General features: G+C 38.9%; 1 protein-coding gene across 1 annotated transcript in view; it reads left to right on the top strand.

The window, feature by feature from the left end:
* Positions 1 to 652: 652 nt before the first annotated feature.
* The window catches only part of LOC148073550 (transcription factor SOX-6-like), a 103,931-nt gene continuing 98,001 nt past the window's right edge, over positions 653 to 6,582 (top strand). The window contains exon 1 of the mRNA XM_087797911.1: positions 653 to 837. The gene's annotated coding sequence lies outside the window, so the exon portion shown is untranslated. The remainder of the gene's footprint in view (positions 838 to 6,582) is intronic.

The raw sequence follows: 6,582 nt of genomic DNA, 5'->3' as shown, positions 1-6,582 counted from the left end.
TTTTAAAAGTAAAGAATAAGAGAAAGATAATAATATAGTACAACGATGATTAAATATATATTCATATCATTATATATTGAGATAAATATAGGTATTATAACGTCTCATTTGAAATGATGAAGATTTAAAAGAGGAAGAACTTGTCTTGAGGAAGTGTGTGTGTCAGACCAGTAGAGGGCGCTTGAGTCAGCACAATAAAGACGGGACGATCGTAACTCAAAGTGTTCAACTTTATTCTTTTAAGAAACTGATCCTTACTTCCAGCTTTTACTCAACACCAGACACACGTTAAAAGACTTACACTAAATAATTAAAAACACTTAAATTAAATGATAAAAAACAATAAAACCAAACGATCAAATCGTAAAGAAAAATGTTAGATTCCGACAGAAAGTTTGCGAAAAGATGATGAATTTTAAACAGAATTTGAGACCGAGATGTCATTTCAAACAAGTTTCCATGTCTGTCTGATCAAATAATGGAGAGAAGTGACAAGAAAGCGTGAGTGATTGAAGGAGAGGAGGAGGGAGGGAAGAAGGAGAGAGGAGGGCTTATCCTGCCTCTTCACGCGGCTCTGCCCCGCACTCCCACCTCACTCTCTGCTGGACGGGACATAACTTTATTTAAAAAAATAACTCACACAATCCTCGCTGATGACAGAGCCACGTGTTTGTTTTCTCCTCTGATCACAACTTTTCTCTCTCGGGAACTCTTTCTGTTCGTGCGCGGAGTTTAAGAGCCGAGCGCGCTCCCAGCGATGGTGACTTTACGCACGGACGTCTGACCCGAGCCCGAGTGACCGCGACCCGGTTCGTCCGAAGAACAACTTGACCCAAGGTGAGCCCAAAAACAATCCTCGTGTTTCTGCTGAGAGTTGAGCGTGAACCGCGTCAGGGCTTGAGTTGTTCGAGGGTGAAAAAGTGTCGGATGGAAAGAAAAAAAAATGCCTTTGAGCAAGGCAGGCGACAACTGATGCTCGGGATTCAACCCTGATATTTATTTTTTATTTTATTTGCATGCAAAACTTACCCAAACTCTTAACGCAAACAATCCGAATTAAACCTCAAAATAACAATATTGATGCACATTATAAAACTTCTCTATATATTTATTAATTCATAACACACACATTTGCACAAGAGTCTGAAGATTCAACCACAACTTTATTAATGTCCTGGGTTGACACTGACGAAATCAGAGCGGCCTGCAAAGAGAACACTGACTCGTCACAGCTGCAACCTTCTGTCCAGACCTGCGACCCCCTTAACCCTCCACCCCCCCCACACGACCCCCCTTTTCACAATAGACCTCAACACACTTGACAACTTTCTCCGCAGAAATCCAGAGACACCCGTGAGCGAAAGTAGATGTTTTGAGCGTCGAACCATAAACTCAGGTCCAACTGAAACCTGTGTTCCAATGATGGAGATGAATCTTCAAACTGTTTTTATTCAAGAGTCACTTTATTTACAAATCATTATTGTTTTTTTTCATGAAAGATTGATCTGGTTTCGACCATTTATTAAAATGTTTCAATTGCACTTATTACACAAACATTGTTTCTAAATTCAGAGAGTTTTTCCTGCAAAAGTGCAGATAATAATAGATTTTATCAACTTTGCACTTGTATACATTTATTAATTCTATCCCTTTTTAATACACAATCTAAAACTGCGGCAGGAAAAGTAGTTTTTACACTTTTGTTTATTCAACTTCGACTCATGAGTTTAACTTAAAAAAACAATATATTTAAAGTTCTTAAAGGATTGTTTTGACTTCCAGAGAAATTCTAATTTAAAAAGAATCCTCTGAGTCTGCTTTTTTCCTTTCGGACGAGCCCGCAGTGAGAGAAGCGTGTGCGCGGGTGGAGGTGGTGTTGGCAGCGGGTGCGCGCGGGTGAGGATGAGACCGAGGGTACCGTGAGGACAGGCCGCATCAAGGCGACCTGGATCCCGCTGATAGAAGTCACTTGAGGGTGTTTCCCCAAATATAGAGCCACACTACACCGCCGAGATAAGCTGCTGCCGCCGCTGATAAGAAGCTTTCCGCACAAACACACACGCACACGCGCGCGCGCGCACGCATGACAAAAGTGTCATGGATCGCATCTCCTTGATTTCAAACAAGACAATAAATTCCTTTAATTTTATTAAATTTTTTTTTTTGGTCTTGTATTGCAACCTGTTCTTTGAAGAACTTCTTTAATTGTTTGGGGGCCCCTCGAACAATTTGGAAACCACGTGACGTAAATGGAGAGCGTGGCCGTGAAAAACAATCCGGGCGCGCGCGCTGGAGGTATTTTGTTGTGAGCAGGTGCTGCGGCCCCGCGTCGCTCCTCATAAGGTAAAGTGGCATTAGGAGAGTCCAAATGGCAGACTTATATATAGGCTGCCAATTCAGCACATTGTCCCCCGAGCTGCATATCTGCGCTCCCCTTCTCTGCTCCTGTCTCTTTCGGATCCGAACCGTACCCCCCTCCCCCCTCTGTCTCCCCCCTCTCCCCCCCTGACCCGTCAATTACTGCTGTTGACGCGCGACCCAATTAAGAGTCAGATCCATCTGAACGCTTAAAAAAAAAAAAGAAGGTTTATTTTAATGAATAAAAACCTGCAAATATGTGACAAAAATCAATGAAATATTCGCGGCTCTTAATACTGAACCTGTTCTGAGCGTTCAAGTGGATCCGGAACCGAGAGGTTCGAGCGTCTTTTGCGCGACTCTCGTGACACAAGGTCATACACATCGCAGGAAAAAAAAACATCAAACCTTTAAAAAGTACAAATAAAGATTATTTTCTCCTGCAATATTGTGCAACAAAATACAAAAATATGAATTTTTAAAAAGGAAATACTTTCATTTTATGTTGTTTTCGTGTATGATAGTAAAGAGAATGTGGGGCCTATTGTGAGAGTCACATTTGAAATAATAAATGATGAATAAAAAATGGTGATTCACTGAATTTATGCTTGAAAATATTATCAATTAAACGTTTGTCTTCACATTTAGTTGCAAAACAACAATATAAGCAAAAAAAACAAACATCAGAAATCTTTGAAACATTTATGAGGAAACACGTAACAACAAAATGATTCATCCTCCAGAAATAAGAAGCATATCTTGAATATTTATATTAATTTATTACTTAAATGACAGAAAAATATTTTTCAAGAATCGGATTCTGAAATTCCTGTAGTTTAACATCACAGTGTTTTTTTTTCTTCCCTACAATATAAAGCAGGTTCACGGTGAAACTGGAAAATACTTTAGTGTAGATTTTCACAGACGCAATCATTTTTTTAAGCAAAACCGAAAAAATGGGCGTACAAAAGGCTTTTCATCCAACACCTCCTGTTGCTTCAGAATACTTTCTCAGCGGAACACAAAAGCTGCTCGAGCACTCGAGGTCTGTGGAGGACGATTCTTCTGCCTCGTCTTCTCCACGTGCTGCCATGGAAAAACCGAGTTTGAATGACTTGTTTAATCTCTTTTCAAATATTCACCGTTGAGGTTTTCATAACTGGATTATTGTTATTATTACTTTTTTTTTACTCCATAATCTTGTTAAACTTTTGTTCTGTTTTTCAACTTTTTGTGACTCATTTTTAAAAAGGATAAAAGTGCACGTAATTGCTGAGAGAACGTTCTTTTCAAGACGTTCCTTCGAACACGTCTTAACTCTGGACTCAAGTCAAGAACTCGCCTGATGTTTCCTTGATGTCTCCATCACGACGAGACTTGTTGGTTTGGTCAGTTTTAAAGCAGCTCAAGACTCAGGAGAGATGATTATATAAAGCAGGAGAACGTCTCATAAGTGACATGATCTTCACGCAGAACTACAATATTTCATCTGCTGTTCAGAATTTAAATACACTTTTTGTTCTTTGCTACTTTATATCTTGATCGAGCAGAAGGACTTTCCTTGTCGGTTCATGAGGTCTTAAGATACGACTCACATCGTTGCTCCTCCTTCTGTAGTCTGTGGTTCTGGTTCCGGTTGATGTTCTTGATTTAACACCAGAACATCCCTTTGATGCCGCAGAGTTTTCTTCTGTTGTTTAAAGATCTGTCACTCTCTGTGGTGCAGGAGCAGCTCCGTCGTTTTACCCTTGAATACTATGTGTGTTGTTGTGCAGGTTCTGCTGTCAATGATATTTAAAAAATGATTAATATAACATTAGAGGGAGTATGGTTTACATGAGCTGCTTGGTGGAGGTCTGCGCTCTCTTTACACAAAATAATTTAACTGTCGATTTCAAAATATATATTTACAAAACTGTCTCCAACAGTTTTCAATTATTAGTCTGACTGTGATGTTGTCTTTACATATCTTTCGATCTTTCTTAACGAACCATCAAGTTGATTAATCTCTGTCTCTTATCTTATCTTAAACACTCACAATATCAACATGAGTATTAATTCTCTTGGATTTAGAGTTGTTTTTGTCAAAGATGTGTTGATAGTATCACGATACAAGGCTACCATGTATAGTGATACTGTAGTAACAAGGATATATGTGTAGTATTGTCGAGTACTTGACTCTGGTGTTGCAGAATTTACAGACCACATGACTCTTGAACAAGTCGTAACTGCTTTCATTTGTTTTCAAACCAAAATATGTCCAAACATCAGCTTTAAAAGCTGCTGGAGTCACTGTATCCTCTCGTCCTCAGTCGTCATTCTTCCTTTAGCTGCAGAGGTCTAGGGACTGCTGCCATCTAGAGGTTTAATTGCAACACAAACATGAACAAATGCTACAAATATTTACATGTTAATATCCTAATAAATGTTTTAATGTAAACACAATCGATAGAAATATAAACCATAAATAACGATGAAAATAAAATACGATTCAAAGATAAAAAAAAAAAGATTGTTACGTTGATCATAAACGTATCAATATTTGTTCACATCTTTAGAATCATGGAACGACCGCGGTCAGATTAGAGAGTGAAGGTAGTGACGACGGATGAAGAAAGAAAAAAAAAAAAATCAATTCACGTCATTGTTCAGAAAAATCCTTTCATTAAACGTTGGGATCATTATTTTTAAAAGTCTCGAGTTTCCTCCGGCTCCGTTGTTGCTCGACACCAGCTGTGATTTGAACATGTTTTACAAACACAAATCAAACATTTAGCTCTAAGTATTTCTATAAGTGCACATTAGTCGGCCTATACTTATCTGCGGCCGGCGACACACCCAAATTGCAGCGTTGGTGCAGCAGAAGAAAGAGCGAGGCCTCGTGGACGCAGCTCAGCAGCTCATTCGCTGTTTCACCGCATGATTAGCCTCTCGTGTTTATTGGCTTCGGATTCACTCGTGTTGACGTCAAACCTGAACCGTGTTTCTGCCGAGTTTGTTCCGCATGTTGGAGTCGCTCGTATTCGTTTACGTACGACATCGGGCGAGTGCCTTCATCGGCGCCCCCTTTGGCCGTCAGTAAGATGAAGATATGGAAGCGAATATAGAACTAGAGACGATGATGGATATTAAATAACATGATAGGTTAGTATAAGTGTCATTTTTCTCAGATAAATCCAGATTTCAGGCATGTTTTTAAGAAAATATTTAAAAAACACATTTAAAATGTTGATAATATGTGTAAAATTGATTAAATAAATGAATAAAAAGATGAAATTAAAAAGCTTTATCACATGAATATTTATTAATTCTGCGTGTAAATAAAGTGTCTGCAATTATTGATTCAAACAACAAGTGTGTGTTCTTGTGTCTTTCGAGTGTGTTCTCGTGATTCTTTCCGTCTTTCATCCGGATCAGCGTTTTCTCCTCCTGGACGGTCACTCGTCGTCCTCCTCCTCAGCTGTTTTTCCGCCACCAGACAACCTTGGAAGTTGTTTCCTCATTTCACCTGCGAGAACACACTCGCCTTCCTTCCTTCTTTCTCATTCATCGTCTTCTCCTTCAAGGGTCCGTCGAAGCAGCTGCTGCCCCTCGCAGTCAATTACAAAAGTTGAGGCGACTCCAGAAACACCAGTTATTTTCTGCTTTTCTCGCGACAGATTCTCCTTCAGACCACACCTCGGATTCATCTCTTGATGTGTCACCAGATTATCTGTGTGAGTCTGAAAGGAGTTGATGTGAAGTAATATCATGGTTATTATCAAATCATCTGCAACACAAGTTTCCCGGGAAGACGTTGAAAAGAATCTGTTGTTGCATCTTCTCGCTGGTCCTTCAACTCTCTGGACTGTGACGTGTTCACGTCTCTCTGCAATGAATGGAAAGAACCAAAATAACAAGTGGAGTTTAAAGACTATTTTTGACTTACAGGGATTTGTATCTTTTCATTATTATTTCAGTTCTGGACCCAGACGTGACTTCTGACTTAACGAGTGGATATTTAGAACAATCTACAAATCATGAACAGAAAGCACTGAATAGTAGATTTTTAGTAATTTTCTTTGTTTTTTTTCAGAAACAAACAAAAACAAAACAACTAATAAATAATCACAGTATGTGATAGAAATGATCAAGAACTAAACTAAAGTGGGAAGTTATGATTTATTTTATTGAATTGTTTAAATGAACAAAATTGATTTAAAAAACATTTATCAGAACTTTTCA

This window comes from Callionymus lyra, chromosome 8 (genome assembly GCF_982586985.1).
Source record: "Callionymus lyra chromosome 8, fCalLyr1.hap1.1, whole genome shotgun sequence".
Lineage (NCBI taxonomy): Eukaryota > Metazoa > Chordata > Actinopteri > Syngnathiformes > Callionymidae > Callionymus > Callionymus lyra.
The sequence above is the reverse complement of the archived record's forward strand: the minus strand, read 5'-3'. Positions and strand labels throughout refer to the sequence as shown.